The sequence below is a fragment of the Prionailurus bengalensis genome, chromosome A1 (assembly GCF_016509475.1).
Source record: "Prionailurus bengalensis isolate Pbe53 chromosome A1, Fcat_Pben_1.1_paternal_pri, whole genome shotgun sequence".
In the NCBI taxonomy this organism is placed as follows: domain Eukaryota; kingdom Metazoa; phylum Chordata; class Mammalia; order Carnivora; family Felidae; genus Prionailurus; species Prionailurus bengalensis.
Genome location: NC_057343.1, coordinates 83,146,808 through 83,167,061, shown reverse-complemented (window position 1 = coordinate 83,167,061; position 20,254 = coordinate 83,146,808).

Below are 20,254 nucleotides of genomic sequence, written 5' to 3'. Positions count from 1 at the left end.
CTGACAGACCAAGAATCACAGGTGCCCGAACAAACCATCTCCTCCTCAAACTGTGACCCAGCATCACCTATAGCTTCATTATAATACTGCTACATTGTGGATTCCACCCAACTCCCTGGGGGAAGATGGTCCTGACAATCCACAAGAATCTAGTAGGGCCAAAAACTGCCTCCCAGCCAATAGGAGGAGTCCCTTAGATGACTGGAAACCACCTCAGTAGGACACACCCAGCTGTGACCCACAACCTACACAAACAGAAGAAAAGACAGCCTGACCCAGAGCAGTTGCCACCTCTGGGCTTGCCCCTCCCCACCTGCAGAGCTACATCCTTAATAAACTGCTTTGTGCTTGCTATCTTGCTCCTGGCTGTCTCTATTTGAATGCAGATCCTCATGTAAATCTTTCCTGGGGAATCCGAGAACAGAGTTCTCCATTCACACAACACAGACTCTCCTACTGATAACACATTTTCCTTTGTCCTGCAGGCTTGCTAAGTGGCTGCACCAAACACCTACTTAGACACCGGTCAGTGACCCAGTCAGGCTCTCATGGTCTGTTAAGCATCTCCAGGAGAGCTGGGCAATGGTTGCCCAGACACCAGGGCCCTGGAAGGTTCTCTTTAATAACAGTTTACCAAGGCTCCTGAGGAGAAAGCAAAATCTTGGCTAACAATTGTCTTTTGAATTAACCTCCGCATAGATAAATAATGTTTGTTAATATAAATTGAGGTTTTATGATAGTTTATAAATGTACAGCTTTGTAATACCTACTCTGATGGAAAATGGGACCCTGCCAGGATAACTTAACCTGCGCAAGGTCACAGAGCCGATCAGCACAAAGCCACCGCTAAAACTCGGATGTCAGGGCAACAATGACTTCTGCTGTTTCCTCCATTAGTGACTCTAAGTGTGGGGTTTTAGGGCAAATGCAAGTTCTAGGGGAAACAGTTTAGGGTAAATGATTACTTCGGAATCTTTAAAGTACTGGTGACTGCTTCTGTGACCGTGTGTGTTCACCTGAGCACAGGGAAATTGATTACTTCTTCATTTTGCCAGGCCTCTAACAGTCGAGTGTATGTGGTATGGTAGTTTGAGAGTACTTCTGTTATGGAGTACTGTTGGTTTATTAATTACTTTATTCAGTCGATCAAAGTTAGGGATGTGATTGGGGGTCACGTCACATACCTGTGTCAGTGGGAGTTAAGGTAACTCATGCCCACAGGACTTTACAGGAACTTTACTGGGTATTACTGTCTATTGCTCAGGGACAGTAATCCTGCTGGAGAGCAGGGTTTAAGGCTTGGGAAAATGAGCATCAGCATCACCACACTTGCAGAAAGAGAGAAGCTCTGAACCGGCAGACCCGTGGACAATTTGGAACTCCTCTGTGGTTGGAGCCTATCGCCCCTCCCTCATTTCCACTCAGGAGCTGGAACCGCAGTTCCAGGGAGCGCCACTAGGGACCGCCACTTCTCCACATATCCACTGGTTTCCTCAAAGCGTTGTAAGGGGCCATAGCTGGCCTGGGACTTCATATCTGTGCAAGTTACTGGCTGGACAGGAGATTGGTCAGGTTAAGGACATTTGTCATGAGGTCCAGATAATACAGCCTGAGAATCAATGGGGTGGGGGGGGGCAGGTTAATAACCACTATTATGCTTTCTGTTTCAGCCACTGTCTTGAGGGTCAGTACTATTTGTGGTTATCCCTAATCTACCTATGAGTTACATAAAAACTTTACTCTGGTCCCAAAATAGACTTCAGAGTTTCTGGCAGGCCCATGCGTCACTGTCTTTGAGAAAAGAGAATGGCCACTGCATTGTGCAGCTGTCCCTGGAGGCTTGGGTGTTACAGAGGAGGGGCCCAGGGATCAATCCTCCACCCTACACAAGGCCTCTCTTTGCCTCACCCAGAGCCCACCCTGCACAGAGGGCACCTCCTCTCCTCCTGCTGTCCCTCCTGCTGTTCTTCTGCTGTCCTCCTGCTCCCCCTCATCTTCCCCAACCCATCATTATTCCCATTCTTTATATTTATGGTGATTTTAAAACATTTGAAAGTTCTACATATTTAAACTGATTTGACACAGTGTAATATGGGACAAACTCATCTCTTCACCTAAAAACACACCTGGTACCTTATTTTTTCAAGTTAATTTCAAAATCAGAGCTCCTGCATAGCCAGTTTTCACTCTGAGAGGCGTGTGTGAAGTAAGACCCATTCGCCCACTAAAGACTCTCTGAGCCTTCCTGGAATGAGAAGGTCCCTGCTGTTTTTGAAGAGAGCTGCTTCTTGCCCATGTGGAGTCACCTGGCAGTCTTCACAGACTGAGGTTCTCTGGGAGTGGCAGGCAGAGAAATAGACCAATGTTGTCATGTCCAAATAGCGACATTTGCAATTCTGTGGTAGATTGTTTAAATTTCACTGCATTGGGGTTTTTCAGGGCAGGGCTGCAGAGACACACTAAACCCAACTCTGGGAATAATGTAGTCACTGGGAAGAGGACCGAGGCATGAAAACAATGACTGTACAGAAGATGCAAACAGGACGGCTTGTAGATCAGGTATACTATCATTACCAAGAGACCATTTTCCCATCAAATTTAGCACTAGACGCGACACAGCATTGTGCCCAGTTTGAGGTTTCATGATAGGAAAGGGAGGGATTCTGAAGCCCACACCTACCTCGCACACAAGGCCTAATGTGCAGCCGTGAGCTGGCTTCTAGCACTACCTTGCTCCATGGATTCAGACGTTGACTAATCTGCTCAAAGCCACGCAGCAAATGAAAAGAGTCGAAATTCACATCCAGGGCTGTCTGACTCCAGGTCGGTGATTTTAAACGCCACTGACTAAAGGCCCTGCCTGCAAGGAGCAGTGAAGGACCTGGGGTGATTCTGTTTAGACACAGAAACCTGAAACCAGACTCACTATTGATCTACAAGTATGCTTTAAAGGGTTTATGCATAAAGGAATGAAATTAGCTCCTTTCTCTCTCTCTCTCTCTCTCTCTCTCTCTTTTTTTAGTGGAGAATTCAACCTCAATTTATAGTATGAGTTGAATATGGTGAAGAGTGATTATGTCCTGTGACATCACCGAGGGGTCTAGCTCTGTGAGGCAGAGTCCACGTCTGTCTTCCTCATCTTGAACCCCAGGTCTATTCAGTGCCCAGCACATCCACTCAGTCTAAAATTAATCAGATTATCTTTTTAAACACAGCAGTTTCATTGGGACATAATTTCATACAATAAAAGCACCCTTTTAAAGTGTATATTGAGTGGTTGTGGTATTTTCAGAGTTGTGCGATCATCACCAAATTCAATTTTAGATTTAGTTTGTTGAATGAATGAATGAAAGTGTGTATGAGGCTTTCAATCATTTGTTTCAGGTGCTGATACAGGATAGACGTTCTCTGCTGCGGAACAGCGTGAGCGCGGTCCTGCCTGGACGTGACGGATAAAGTGAGCCGTCTCCAAGGCACCTGCCACACTCCATCCATCTGACCAAGGCCCACTGATTCCTTTCACATCTCCATGTTATGTGTTCTGGAATCAGGGCTAGTTTTTTCACGTCGAGGAGTTTTAAACTGATTTATTTAGATATTTGTTAAAGTAACAATCACAGGTTTTTAAGGGGAATTACACAATCCACTTGAGAATTATAAACAAATACACAACGGCACAAATATGGTGACAGAGTAAGTGTTAGAGGCCAGAGAAAAAATTTAATTCAAAGCCCTTTAGCTCCCAGTATTACTTCTCTGCATAACTGGTTTCTAGTTATCAGCCCGGAAGCACAAAGAATAGTTCTGTTGCATCAGCCTGTCAGGCACACTGTGTAAACACACGCAGTTCTGGAGTGCTGTCTTATGCACACGTGCAGCTGTCCTCCATGTGATATCGGTGAGGAAGGCCTGGCCGACCTCCCGAGCCGGCACCCCGAGGACCAGCACTGTCGTGGCTTCAGGGAGCCCGTGGCTGCCTCGCAGTTTCTCTCACCACACCGCTCAGATTTGCCTTCTTTTCCCACTTTGCGTTTTGAGTCTTCCCCTCCTCCTTCGCTGTTGGGGCTTGGGCTTGGATGTGGCCTTGCTAAATCCCAGTTTCAGTTCCTGCTGGACCAGAATTACATATCAGAAACACTTTCCCTAGGGAAGGGCACTAAAATATCTATTCACTCGAATGCAAGGGAAATGGGGTATTTCAATTCACTGACAATTCTTTTCATTTAGAATCAATCATATAATCCTTTTTTAACATAACAGCTTCATTGAGCTATAGTGTTGTACCATACAATTATTCCTTTTAAGCTATATATATGAGTGGTTTTGTTATGTTCAGAGTTGTGCAGTCATCACCAAATCCAGCTTAGAAGCTTTTACGACCCTTCCCCACCAAGAGAAAACCACCGTGCCCCTTAGCTCCTGCTCCCCACCTCCCCTCCCACAGACCCTGGCAGCCACTAACTCACTTTGCATCTCTCTGGGTTTTCATATTCTGGGCATTTCATCTAAATGAAATCATATCATACAGTATATGCCCTTTGGATCTGCCCTCTTTCACAGAGTCTGATGTCTTATAGGGTTACCCACAAAGAAGCACATATCCAAACTCTATTCTTTTTATAGTTGCATAATATTCCATTGGCTGGTTCTACCACCTTGCTTACCTTTCATCAGCTGATGGATGTTTGGGTTGTTTCTACTTTTTGGCTATTATAAATAGTGTTGCTATGAACATTCTTGGACAAGGAAGGGTATCTGGTCAAGAAGGGCTCCTGTGGATTCTTGGACCATTTTCTAGCCTTCTGGTCCTTTATATAAAACAGCTCTTTCCTCCCTAGCCCTACGGTTTTCAAATAGTTTGATTTTGGTTTTCTTTCTGAAGGGAGGAGCTCTCCTGTAAAAGTGTCCTGCTAACCCCACCCTCACCTCCATGCTGACTATGTTCCTGATGTTTCCAAGGCTGGGAGGCTGGGACTTGTTGGGGGAAAAGCAAGTGCACCCTTAGAGAAAGTCTTTCTACTTCAAAGCCAACAGACCCAACAGCAGGAAAGAAATTTTTGACTGAGGAATCCCATAGTGGGCGTTCTTCCCTCTGCCCCTGGGCCTGTCACCCTCTTCCTTCTGCACATACAGACATGGAAGCTGAAGGCCCTGGGAACTTAAAACAGGGCAGGAAGGATGCTTGTGACAGAGCCATCTTTTGATTTGGGACACTCAGATGGTAATTGTTTCTGATCTGGGATCCAGAGGCAATGAGTTGTTTCCTTAGGCTATCCCTGTTTGTCTTTTCTTGCAGAAGGGATAACCTCAGCAGGAGGCCCACATCCCTAGGGTCTGGTCTTTGTCAGAACTGTGAGTGCTTTTGTGCCCAGGCATGTCTCCCCGACTGCATCAAGCAGGTGCCTCGAGCTGACGCTTCAATAAAGTGCAGTCTCTGCGCTGCAGCTGCAGGAAACACTATTTCTAGGAGGCTGTTTTCCCTTCCTTTGTTTTACTTTATCTTAACATCTCCTTTTGCTCTTGGGCTTTATCTGTTTCCTGTTTTGTAAAAGAGGAATTTCAAGAGTCAACGTAAATAAGTGAAGGATGGATTTGAAGCGTAGGTTCCAAGCATTTTCCTGACATTTGCTAAAGAAAACAATATAAAGGAGGAAAAAGTAAGGAAACAAAACATAGGAAAAAAACCAGAAATGAGAGCAAACACGATACTTACATCAATAAACAAATGGATAAAACTGAGGGGAAAAAGCCTCTGGGACTAGACTATAAAGCAAATTTACAGTGTTCTGCTTAAAGACACAAATCTGAAATAAAATGACACAGATATGAAGTATACCGCGATGTCAAAGAACAAATGAGACTGAGAGGGACAGAAACCAACTGAAGGAGGCAGCAGAGACGAATAAAACACGAGGCCCAGTAGATTGGGCCCAGGACGCCAAGAACTGGGGCCAGAGACCAGCGTTCCTGCCCCAGGAAGAGGAGGTGGAGGAGGAGGAGGTGGTACCCCCTCCCTGCTGTGATGCAGGGAGTGGGGTGGGGGACACATGCTGTTCACCTGCTGGGAGTGGAAGCCTCTGGAAAGCAGCTGGTGTGAAATAGAAAGAGTATGAAAATTTTTGATATTGCAAACTGCTATTTTTAACTCACAATAAATTTGGAAAAAATGAACTCTGATCTCTAACACAATATAAAAAATTCCATATTTATTAAATTCTATATTAATTAAAGATTTAAAGCAAATCAAGAAAACCATAAAAGCATTAGGAGAAAATATAGGAGAATATAGGGGAGAAAGTGCTCTCCCCTTTCTGTGGAAGGCACTAGAACTAGATGCCATAAAAGAAAACAGTGGCTGATTTGTCTCCCTAAAAATAAACTTAGGTGAAATGATAATAATGTAGCAAAAAATATTTGTGACATTGATAATAGAAAAAAGTATTGACAATATATAAACATCCATTACATATTAACAACTAGAAGAGAGACAGACCAGTAAAAAAGACCACACCAGACAATTAATACATAGAAATTGAATGGAGCGAGACTCTAAAACACGTATGATGCCAAGTGCTGGCAGGACTGTGAGGAAACAGGGACTTGAAGCCACTGCAAAGTGCAAGTTGTTAGACTGTATCGGAGGGCAGTGCGGTAGTATCAAAAAATTAAATGTGCATACCTTTTGATTAAACAATTTACTTTTAGGTATATAAGTTACAGAAATGACATGGAAAGAGACACATGCACCAGGACTACTGTCATAGTTTCCTCTGGAATAGTGAGAACCTGCAAACACCGTACATTTCTGTAGTTATGGAACTGATTAAATAACTTAAGGTGTATCTCTACAAAAATTACCTTGTAACTGCTAAGGAGGAATGGAGATCTTTATGTACTGACACGAGACTATTTCCATGATACATAATAGATGAAAATGAGCAATTTACAGAAAACTGAGTAGACTGTGATCCCATTTTTGTTTAAATAAACAGATATATATAAATGATGAATAAAAGTCAACGTTCATCAGCAAGTTAACAGTGATTAGTTCTCAGGAGTTCAATCCAAAGGCAGCCCCACATTTTACTTACACACTCTACTGTTTGACATTTTATTTTTCACAATAAATAAATATGAGTTTTGTAATTAAAAATAAAGACTTGAAATGAAATATTCAAGGTTTTGATGTAAATTGAAAAATAAATTAGATTTTCCAAATGCCTCAGCAATTAGTAATTATTTATTGGTTATGCATCTTTGGGAAAGGTGCTTTACTCTCTCCGTACCTCCAGATTCTGTAAGAAATGTCCAAGGCAAACAGGCAGGAAAGCTGGGGCTTCTCAAATCCTTCCCAGTGCCAACCCAGATGCCTGTGGGGCCAGTGGCTACCTAAAGGAGCAGGGCATCTTGGACAAGGGAACTGGGCTTGGGGGGCTACGGGGCCTGCTCAGGGATGGGGCGTTGGAGCTGGGGGGTGTTTATTTAAACTTTGGTGTCTATGCAATTTCTTACAATGGACTGGACTTCGAGGGAAAGCAATCTGCTGAAATGTCCCACAACATAGTGGCTGTATATTCAGGTAAGAGGAGTAAGTGACGATATTACAAGTCTTTAAGTGATTCACTCAGGACATTAATAAGCAAAGTAATTTAATTTCTTAAAATTTTTTAATGTTTGTTTATTATCGAAAGTCAGAGAGAGTCAGAGTGTGAGCAGGAGAGGGGCAGAGGGAGAAGGAGCACAGAATCAGAAGCAGGCTCCAGGCTCTGAGCTGTCAGCACAGAGCCTGACACGGGGCTCGAACTCACAGACCATGAGATCACAACCTGAGCCGAAGTCGGACGCTTAACCGACTGAGCCACCCAGGTGCCCCAATAAGCAAATTAATTTAATTACAGATGACATTAATGACAAAATTAAATACTTATTTTTCTTCATTCAGGGTTAGGGTTTTGCCAGCAAGAAGGATAAGATAAAGAGGGAGAGTTTAGAATTTAAATTATTTGGCAAACTTTTTCAAATTATTAATTTTCTTTGCCTTTCTCGACATAGTGTGCCATAACCAATTTGGCACTGTCACATGATTTCCTGCATACCATCTTGCTAAGTTGTTATTTTTCACCATATCTCTCTCCCTCAACCTGCAATCAATAAGTTGAGTTCATTTTCGTCTCCTTATGACTTCTTTGTGTGAGGAAACAGTGCATTCATCAGCTGAGTCACTGTGCTGGGTCTTAATAGTATTAGGAGAGGACTGTTTGGCAAATGCTTTCAGACAATAGAATAAAATGCCATAAAACAAGAAAGAATCAGTGAGTCCAAATGCATAACTCCAATGAAGTGAATGGAAATTTCAAATAGCTGTGGATGTGCAGCAAACAAGAAACCACAGCACCTTGTCACGGTGCGTGTCTTCAATTACCCAGGACACGTTGCTCCGGAACTTTGTGCCCGTCAGCCCTTCCTGGTCTTCTGCCACCTCTGGGCTCTGTGTAACAACAGCTCTCTGTTTGTGATCCTTTCCAGAGTAGTTTTCCTTTCTCTTTGCACTCCATGAAGTCCCTGTTCTCTTCTCCCCCTGCTTAGACTCCAAAAAACAGCGTAGATAGTTCTTGAAGTACTGACGGAGTTAAAACCAGTGGAAGCCCTCCTACTGCATTGGAGAGAATGGGCTGGAGTGCTCAAAAGGCAGGAAGGGCTCCCAGAGACGGTATATTTCCTCTTTCTCACTTGTCTGACAAACATTTGGTAGTGCATCTTGCTGCAGGTGCCTGGTTGGGGAGGAGCTGGGCTTCAGAGGTGAGCGGTGACCTCACGGCCCAGGTGAGGGAGAGAGCACGCAGGCACAGTGAAGAGGAGGAAAAGCAGCTCAGTGGTGCCGATGTGCTGGGGACACAGAGGTGGGGATGCTCAGGGCTTCCTGAGGACAGAGGGAAGAAGTGGCAATCAGAAGTGATGCTGGGACAGAACCCTGAAACGACAGAGGTGTGAGCAGGAAGGCAAGGAGAGGAAGGACATGCCCGGTGGCAGGTGCATCTAGGAGCCTGACAGAGGCTGGACTCTGGAGGGCCAGGTGCCACTGGAGGAGTTCTGACTTACTGTGCAGGCAGCGCAGGGCCACAGAAGGCTGTAAAGCACATTCTTGCATTTCGAAAGGATCATTGTAGAGAAAGGGTGGAGAGCAGGTGAGAGAGAATGTGCGTGGAGGGGCCACTGCAGGGGCCCAGGTGACGGATGAGAAGGCCAGAGGCAGGGCTGCATGCAAAACGCTGCCATGCTGTGCCCTGTAAGACACATTCCCATTTCAGAGCCCTTTAGGGGTATGTGTGCATGGAAGCGGGGGGGGGGGGGGTTGTATCTTAGAGTCTGTGGAGTATGTTTATCTCACTTAGTCCTTAGAGCTAGCTACTCTATCATTAGCCTTACTGAGGTTAAAACTTACCCAAAGTCACAGAGAATGGGTAGTGGCACTAGATTTGAGCGTGTGATCTAACTGGGTGGGACACTGAGGTAGACTCATCCGTTAGGCTGATGGCTTGGGGGGGGGGGCAACGGGGTTAAAGACACGATGTGTGAAGGAACGTGCAGCAGAGGAGTGGTGTGGAGCAAAGGCGGAGGGGTAGGAAGGGCCTGGCACTGCTCCAAGAAGTCATTGCCAAATCCAATTATAGGAAGCTTTTTTTCTGTTTTCTTCTAAGAGTTTTATTGTTTTAGGTTGTGCATTTAGTTCTTTGATACATTTGTGAATTTTTGTTTATAGTTTAAGAGTCCAATTTCATTTTTTTTTGCATGTGGGTATCTAGGTTTCCCAGTGCTATTTGTCGAAAAGACTGTCCTTTCCCCATTGAATGGTCTTGGCATCCTTGTCAAAAATTATTTGACCATATATGTAAGGGTTTATTTCTGGGAATTCTATTCTATTCCACTGGTCCATATGTCTGTCTTTATGCCAATACCACACCATTTTGATTACTGTAACTCTGTAACTCCCTGATTGTGAAGTCAAGGAGTGTGAGCCCTCCAGGCTTCTTCTTCTTTTTCGAGATTTTGTTTTGGCTGTTTCAGGTCCCTTGAGATCCCATATAATTTTAGGATGGGTTTTTTTCTATTTCTGCAAAACTGTCATTGGGGTTTTGATAGGCATGACACTGAATTTATAGATCACTTTGAGTAGTATTGACATTTTAACAATATTAACTCTTCCAATCTGTGAACATGCCATGTGTTTCCATTTATGTATGTCTTCTTTTATTTCTTTTGGCAATGTGTTATACTTTTTATTGTACAAGTCTTTCGCCTTCTTAGTTAATTCCTAAGTATTTATTCCTTTTGAGACTATTGCAAATGGAATTTTTTGTAATTTCATTTTCAGATTCTTCATTGTTCATGTCTAGAATGCAATTGATTTTTTGTGTTGACTTAGTGTCCTGCTACTTTGCTGAATTCATTTATTAGTTCTAACAGTTTGTGTGTGTGTGTGTGTGTGTGTGTAATTATTAAGATCTTCTACATGTAAGAGCATATCATCTGTGACCAGACATCATTTTACTTCTTTCTTTCCAATTTGGATGCCTTTTATTTCCCTTGACTATTTGTTCTAGCTAGAACTTTCAGTACTATGTTGAATAAAAGTGCTGAAAACAAAATTGTCCTGAACTTAGAGGAAAAGCTCTCAGTCTTTTACCATTATGATATTCACTGTGGGTTTTCCTATATGGCTTTTATTATATGGAGGTATGTTCCATTCTATTCCTAGTTTATTGAGTGTTGTTATCATGAAAGGATGTTGAATTTTGTCAAATGCTCTTTCTCGTCAATTGAAATAATCATGTCTATTTTTCCCCTTCATTCTGTTAATGTGGTTTACTTTTTTTAAAAAAGATTTTTTGGGGCGCCTGGGTGGCGCAGTCGGTTAAGCGTCCGACTTCAGCCAGGTCACGATCTCGCGGTTTGCGAGTTCGAGCCCCGCGTCAGGCTCTGGGCTGATGGCTCAGAGCCTGGAGCCTGTTTCCGATTCTGTGTCTCCCTCTCTCTGCCCCTCCTCCGTTCATGCTCTGTCTCTCTCTGTCCCAAAAATAAATAAACTTTGAAAAAAAATTTTTTTTAAGATTTTTTTAACATTTATTTATTTTTGAGAGACAGAGAGAGACAGGGCATGAGTTGGGGAGGGCAGAGAGAGAGAGGGAGACACAGAATCTAAAGCAGGCTCCAGGCCCTAAGCTGTCAGCACAGAGCCCAATGCGGGGCTCAAATTCACAAACCATGAGATCATTACCTCAGCCAAAGTTGGACACTTAACCAACTGAGCCACCCAGGTGCCCCGTGTTAATGTGGTTTACTATATTGATTGGCTTTGATATGTTGAACCATCCTTGTATTCCAGAAATAAATCTCACTTAGTCATGGTATATGATATTTTTAATATGCTGCTAATCGGTTTGCTAGTATTTAAAGAGACAATATTCATAAGGGATATTGGTATGTAGTCTTCTTTTCTTATGGAGTCTTTGTCCAACTTAAGTATTAGGGTAACATTGCCCTCATAGAATGAGTTAGGAAGTGTTTCCTCTTCATTTTTGGGGAAAAGTTTGACAAGCATTGGTATTACTTTTTCTTTAACTATTTCGTGTAATTCACCAGTTAAGCTGTAGGGTCCAGGGCTTTTTTTGTTAGGGGATTTTTGATTACTGATTCCATCTTCTTACTAATTATAGGTCTGTTCAAATTCTCTGTTTTCATGTTTTAGTCTTGGTAGGTTTTGTGGTTCTATGAATTTGTCCATTTCAGCTAGGCATCCAATTTGTTGGCATATGATCCTTCATAGCATTCTCCTATAATCCTTTTTATGTCTATAGCATTGGTAGTAATGGCCCTACTTTCATTTCTTATTTTCATAAGTTGAGTCTCTTCTCTATTTTCCTTAGTGTGTCTACCTAAAATTTTGTTAATTTTTTAAGTCTTTTTGAAGAACCAACTTTTAGTTTCATTTATTTTCTCTATTGTTTTTCTACTCTTTATTTCATTTATCTCTGCTCTATACTTTATTATTTCCTTCCTTCTGTTAGCTTTAGATTTAGTTTGTTCTTCTTTTCCTAGTTCCTCAAGTAGTAAAATTGGGCTGTTCTTTGAGATCCTTTTTTTAAATGTGTGTGCAGCTATAATTTCCCTCACTGGCACCAATTTCCTGCACGTCACATAAGTTTTGGTATGTTGTGCTTTCATTTTCATTTGTCTCTAAGTATTTTCTGTTTTTTGTTTTCTTCTTTGACCTATTACTTATTTATTAGTATATTGTTTAGGGGCACCTGGATGGCTCACTCAGTTAAGCGTCCAACTCTTGATTTTGGCTCAGGTCATGATCTCATGGTTCATGAGCTCAAGCCCTGCATCAGGCTCTTTGCTGACAGTGAAGATGCGGCATGGGATTCTCTCTCTCCCTCTCTCTCTGCCCCTCCCCACGTGCTGACACTTGTTCTCTCACACTCTCTCTCTCAAAATAAATAAATAAATAAACATTTTTTAAAAAGTGTTTATTGTCTAATTCCCAGAATTTTGTGAATTTTCCAGTTTTCCTTCTGTTACTGATACCTAATTTCATCCTGTTATGGTCAGAGAAGATACTTTGTATGATACCTATCTTTTTAGATCTATCAGTATTTGCTTTGTGGCCTAAAATATGATCTGTTCTAGAAAATGCCACATGTACACTTGAGAAGAATGTGTATGCTGTTGTTGGATAGAGTGTGCTGTGTATGTCTGTAGGGTCTAGTTGGCTTGTTGTGTTAGGTCTTCTATTTATTTACTTATCTTCTGTCTGGTTGTTCTGTCCATTGTTGTAAACAGGATACTGAAGTCTCCAATTATTATTGTAGAACTGTCTATTTCTACCTTCAGTCATGTCAACTTTTGCTTCATATATTTTGGTGGTCTGTCCTTAGGTGCACAAATGTTTATAATTTGATATCTTCTTGTATTAAAACTTTTGTTAATATATAATGTCCTTCTTTGTCTCTTGTAAACTTTTTTGTATCTAAAGTATATTTTGTTTCATAGTAGAATAGCCACTTCTGCTCTATTTTGGTTGTTATTTGCGTGAGATATTTTTTACCATACTTTAACGTTCAATCTATTTGGCTCTGAAGTGAGTTTCTTGTAGGCAGTATATAGTTTGATCATGTGTTTTTATCCATTCTGCCAATCTCTGTCTTCTGATTGGAGAGTTTATCCATTTATATTTAAAGTAATTCCCGGGGCACCTGGGTGGCTCAGTCGGTTAAGCATCCAACTTTGGCTCAGGTCATGATCTCACAGTTCATGAGTTGGAGCCCTGCATCGGGCTCTATGCTGACAGCTCAGGGCCTGGAGCCTGCTTCAGATTCTGTGTCTCCCTCTCTCTCTGCTCCTCCCCTGCTCGCACTCTGTCTCTCTCTCTCAAAAATAAATAAAGATTAAAAAAATTTTTTTTAATAATTCCTGGGGCACTTGGGTGGCTCGGTTAGGTAAGTGTCTGACTTTGGTTCAGGTCCGTGATCTCACAGTTCATGAGTTGGAGCCCTGCAACAGGCTCTGCTGTCAGAACAGAGCCTGCTTAAGATCCACTTTCCCCTCTTTCTCTGCCCTTCCCCCTCTCAAAATAGATAAACATTAAAATAAATTTAAAAAGTAATTACTAATAAGGAGGGACTTTTGTTATTTTGCTATTTGTTTTCCATATGCCTAATAGCTTTTTGTCTTTTATTTCCTGCATTACTGTCTTCTTTAGTTGATTTTTTGTAGTAAAAAATTTAAATTCCTTTGTTTCTTTTTGTGTATATTCTATAGCTATTTTATTTGTGGTTACCATGAGGATTGCATTTGACATCCTAAAGTTATAACACTTTACATTTAATCAATATCAGATTAACTTCAGTAATATATAAAAACTGTTCTTTCACTGCTGTCTTCCCATCCTTTTTAGTTATTGATTTCATAAACTTACTTTCTTTAAAAAAAATTTTTTTTTTACATTTATTTATTTTTGAGAAACAGAGTGAGACAAAGCATGAGCAGGGGAGGGGCAGAGAAAGAAGGAGACACAGAATCCAAAGCAGGCTCCAGGCTCTGAGTAAGCGGTCAGCAGAGCCTGATGTGGGGCTCGAACCCACGAACTGTGAGATCATGACCTGAGCCGAAGTCGGATACTCAACCTACTGAGCCACCCAGGCACCCCAATCATAAAATTACATTCTAATACATCATGTGCCCCATAAAATAACAATTCTTTTAAATAAATTAGTCTCTTAAATTATGTATAAAATAAGATTTGGAGCTCCAAATTTCCAGTAATAGTAGCTTTGATATTTGCTCATGTGTTTACTGTTATTGAGATCTTTATTTCTCCATATGGCTTTGATTTACTGCATAGTAACTAGTAATTTCACCCTGAAGGACTCAGGGTGGAGAAGGTCAAGTAGTAATGAACTCCCGCAGCCTTTATTTATTTGGGAATGTCTTGATTTCTCCTTCACTTTTGAAGGACAGATTTTCCGGATATGGGATTCTTGGTTGATATATTTTTTTTCTTTTGACACTCTGCTAATCTGCTAATTATCTCATTTATGATCCCTGTATGTAAGATTTGCTTCTTATTTGAAGCTTTTAATATTCTTTGTCTTTGTCTTTCCGAAGTATGATTATAATGTGCTTCAGCATGGATCTCTTTGAGTTCATCTTACTTGAAGTTCATTGAACTTCTTGGATGAAATCTGGGAAGTTCTTAGCCATTATTTCTTCAAATATCCTTTCTGCCCCTTTCTCTCATCCTTCTGGAACTCTCACAATATATATGTTGATCCACTTAATGATATCCCAAAGGTCCTTCAGGTTCTGTGCTTTTCCTCAATCTTTTTTCTTTCTGTTCTTCAGCCTGGATACTTTCCTTTGTCTTACCTTCAAGTTCACTGATTTTTCCTTCTGCCTGCTTAAATCTTCCTTTGAATCCCTCTAGTAAATTTTTCTTTTCAGTGATGGTACTTTTAACTTCAGAATTTCTTTTTGGTTTCTTTTTAGGTTTTCTATCTCCTTGTTAATATTTCCATTTTGTTCATACATAATTCTCTTGACTTTCTCCACATCTTTCTTCAGTTCTTTGAGCATTTAAAACCATTGTTTTAAAATCTTTGTTTTATATATCTGACATCAGGTCATTTTCAGTGACAGTTTCCATTTATGCATTTTTTTCTCCCTTTGAATAGGCCTTTCGTGTTTATTTGCATGCCTTATAATTTTTTATTGAAAACTAGACATTTGGATCCAGTACTGTGGTAACTCTGGAAGTAAGATTCTCCCCCTTCCTCAGAGCTAGTTGGTTTTTATTACAATTAATTAATTAATTAATTTTGTTTGTTGCCATAGGCTAACTCTGTGCTGAGGATCAGCCTGAGGTGTAACCTTCTAATTTCTTTTCTGAGCCTTTTTCTGAGCGTTCAAAGGACACTTTCTAATTTTCCATGTACATGCAGTTGTTTTTGTATGTCCGAGTCTTTAGTGTCTGACTCCCAAAGCGGGGAAAGGGAAAAATGAGAAGAGGTGGGTAGATAAAGGACACTGGTTCTTTAAATTCCCTGGAAGTCACTTCAGCAGTAGCAGGATGGTCTTGCAACAAGAGTGGTTGTCACCTCTTCATCTGCACATTTGTAATCAGAAGCAGCAATCAGTGATCACAGCATCGACCTGATATTTGGAGGTAAGGGTCTTTTGTTGCCTACTTTGGCTATCACAGGCTGCTCTAGGACCACGTGTACAGCTGCCCATCATGAGTCTGTGGGTGGGCAATGTGTAGATGCTACTTTGCTAAGAGCTGATGTTGACTGAAATTAACCACAATTTTATGCCCAAATCTTCCCCCTGGAAGTTATAAGTTTTCAATAGATTCCAAAGTAGTTTCAATAGAGCTCCAAAGTAGTTACTTCAGACAGATTTTAATTGCACAATTGTCTAGGTAGAGAGACAGATTCCTGGTGCTTCCAACTCTACCATCTTCCTAGCAATGAGCTTTATTTAGCCTCTTAAGGCCTGTTCTCTTAAGATGAAAAACTTCCTGATCTCATACAAATGTCTTGGATATGTGCAACCACCAGCATAGTCAATGGGAATAGTTTCATCATCCTCAAAAAGAAACCTTGTACTCTTTAACTATCAACTCACTATCCCTCCCTGCCCCCAACCCTAAGTGACCACTAATCTACTTTTTATTTCTATGGATTTCCCTATTCTGGACATTTCATATAAATTGAACCATATAACGTATTGGCTTCTTTCTCTCAGCATAAAGTTTTCTTTTCTTTTCTTTTTTTAAATATAATTTATTGTCAAATTGGTTTCCATACAACACCCAGTACTCATCCCAACAAGTGCTCTCCTCCCTGCCCATCACCCACTTTCCCCTCTCCCCACCCCCCATCTATCCTCAGTTTGTTCTCAGTCTTTGAGAGTCTCTTATGGTTTCCCTCCCTCCCTCTCTGTAACTCCCCCCCCCCCCAAATGGTCTTCTGTTAAGTTTCTGAAGATCCACATATGAGTGAAAACATATGGTATCTGTCTTTCTCTGCCTGGCTTATTTCACTTAGCATAATACCCTCCAGTTCCATCCACATTGCTGCAAATGGCTAGATTTCATTCTTTCTCATTGCCAAGTAGTATTCTATTGTATATATAAACCACATCTTTATCCATTTGTCAGTTGAAAAATTTAGGCTCTTTCCATAGTTTGGCTCTTTCTATAGTTTGGCTATTGTTGAAAGTGCTTCTATAAACATTGGGGTACAAGTGCCCCTATGCATCAGCACTCCTGTATCCCTTGGGTAGATTCCTAGCAGTGCTATTTCTGGGTCATAGGGTAGTTCTATTTTTAATTTTTTGAGGAACCTCCACACTATTTTCCAGAGCAGAAAATAGTTCATTTTTGCTTTTAATTCCTTTGCCTTTGGAGACTGTTAAGTAAGAAATTGCTGCGGTTGAGGTCAAAGAGGTTTTTTCCTGCCTTCTCCTCTAGGGTTTTGATGGTTTCCTGTCTCACATTCAGGTCCTTCATCCATTTTGAGTTCATTTTTGTGTATGGTGTAAGAAAGTGGTCCAGGTTCATTCTTCTGCACGTCACTGTCTAGTTTTCCCAGCACCACTTGCTGAAGAGACTGTCTTTATTCCACTGGATATTCTTTCCTGCTTTGTTAAAGATGAGTTGGCCATACGTTTGTGGGTCCATTTCTGGGTTGTCTATTCTATCCCACTGTGTCTGTTTTTGTGCCAATACCATACTGTCCTGACGATTACAGCTTTGTAGTAGAGGCTAAAGTCTGAGATTGTGATGCCTCCTGCTTTGGTTTTCTTCTTCAATATTACTTTGGGTATTCGGGGTCTTTTGTGGTTTCATACAAATTTTAGGATTGTTTGTTCTAGCTTTGAGAGGAATTCTGGTGCAATTCTGATTGGTATTGCATTGAATGTGTAGATAGCTTTGGGTAGTATTAACATTTTAACAATATTGATTCTTCCAATCCATGAGCATAGAATGTTTTTCCATTTCTTTGTATTCAGCATAAAGTTTTCAAGGTTCAACCATGTTATACTGTTTTATTTAAAAAATTTTTTTAATGTTTATTTATTTTTGACAGAATGAGAGACAGAGCATGAGCGGGGGAGGAGCAGAGAGAGAGGAGCAGAGAGAGAGAATCCAAAGCAGGCTCCAGGCTCTGAGCTGTCAGCACAGAGTCCGACACAGGGCTCGAACTCACAGACCACGAGATCATGACCTGAGCCGAAGTCATGCCCCCATGTTATGCTATTTTAAATACTTCATTCCTTTAAAACTTTTTTTTGAACGTTTATATTTATTTTTGGGACAGAGAGAGACAGAGCATGAACGGGGGAGGGGCAGAGAGAGAGGGAGACACAGAATCGGAAACAGGCTCCAGGCTCTGAGCCCTCAGCCCAGAGCCCGACGCGGGGCTCGAACTCACGGACCACGAGATCGTGACCTGGCTGAAGTCGGACGCTTAACCGACTGCGCCACCCAGGCGCCCCAATACTTCATTCCTTTAAATTCCTGAATAATATTCCATTGTGTGTGGGTATACCAAATATTGTTTATTCATTCTTCAGTTGATGAATATTTGTATTGTTCCTACCCTTGGCTATTATGAATAACACTGATGTAGATATTCTTATTCAAGTTTTACTGTGGGCATATTTTCATTTCTCTTGTGTATGTGTCTAGGAGTGGAATTACTGAATCATATGGTAACTCTATGTTTAAACATTTGAAAAACTGCCAGACTTTTTTCCAAAGTAGCTGCACCATTTTACATTTCCGCCAGCAGTGGATGAAATTCCAATTTTTCCACATCCTCACCAACATTTGTTATTATCTGCCTTTGGTTCTAGCCAAACTTGTGGGTATAAAGTGATATCACATTGTGGTTTTGACTTGCATTTCCATGATGATTAATGATGTTGAACATTTTTTCATGTATTTATTGTCCTTTTGCATATCTTCCTTGGAGAAATATTTATTCAGATCATTTGCGTATCTTTAAATTGGGCTATTTTTCTTTTTATCATTTGGCTGTAAGAGTTCTTCATATATTCTGAATATATGCAAGTCCCTTATCAGATATATAACTTGCAAATATTTTTGCCCATTCTGTGGACTCTTCACTTTCTTGATACTGTCCTTTGAAGCACAGAAGTCCTTAATTTTAACTAAGTCTAATTTATCCAGCTTAATGTTTTCTCTTTTTTCATGCTTTTGGTGTCATATCTAATACCATTGCCAAAGATGAGGTCAGGAAGATTCACTTCTATGTTTTCTTATATGAGTTTTTATATTTTGTTTCAGCTTTTTAAAAAAAAATATTTATTTTGAGGAAAGCACAAGCAGGGGAGGGGCAAAGAGAGGAGGCAGAGGATCTAAAGAGGGCTCTGCACTGACAGGCTGACAGCAGTGAGCCTGATGTGTGACTTGAACTCATGAACCATGAGGAGATCATGACGTGAGCAGAAACCAAGATTCAGTTGTTCAACTGACTAAGCCACACAAGTGCCCCTGTCTCAGCTTTTATATTTTGGTCTTTGATCCATTCTGAGTTAATTCTTGTATGTGGTGTGAAATAAGAGCCCAACTTTATTCTTCTGCATATGAATATAGAATTGTTCCACACCATTTGCTGAAAAGACTATTCTTTCCCTATTGAATGGTCCTGGCATCTTTATTGAAAATAAATTGATATCGACACATGGGTTTATTTCTGGACTCTCAATTCTATTTCATTGATCCATGTCTGCCCTTATGTTGGCACCACATTGTCTTGATTACCACTGCTTTGCAGAAAGTTTTGGAATCAGGATACATGACTCCTATTTTGTTCTTCTTTTTCAAGATTGTTTGACTACTTGGTGTCCCTTGTCAGTTCCATATGAATTTTAAAATCCACTTGCCAATTTCTACAAAGAAATCAGCTAGGATTCTGGTAGAGGTGGCACTGAATCAGATCAGTTTGTGGAGTATGCCATGCTAACAATACTAAGTCTTCTGACTTACGAACATAGGATGTTCCCCCATTTATTTATTCTTTAATTTGTTTCAACAATGTTTTATAGTTTTCAGAATGTAAGTTTTGTACTTTCTTTATTAAATTTGTTCCCAAGTATTTTATTATTTTTGATGTTTTTGCAAATGAAACAATTTTCTTAATTTCAGTTTCAGATTGTTAATAGCAAATAAATAAAAATACAATGGACTTTTGTATATTAATCTTGTGTCCTGCTACCTTGGTGAACTTGTGTATTAGTTCTAATAGTTTTGGGTTTTTTTAACTGGTTTCCTTAGGATTTTCTGTATGCAAGATCATATCATCTGTGAATAGAGACAGTTTTTTGTTTTCCTCTCCAATTTGAATGTCTTTTATTTCATGTTCAGTGATGCTTGGAACTTGCCACACTTTGCTGAAAATGAAGTCAGCTGCTTTGAGGGAACATCAAGAACCATTTATTTCATGGTTTGCATCTCACCCTACACAAAATCTCAGAGTTCTGGAGCTCAGAATAGCAAGCTTCTCTCTGTGTGACATCCCATGCTCTTCCATTGTAGTGGGGGAGAACACATAGATATTTATGGCTTGACTGTCCCAACATCAAACTCCTGTTTTATGAACTAGGCCAAGGGGATCAGGCCCCAGTATTCTCAGCAATACCACTCAAGGTGGAGCCTCCATTTTCT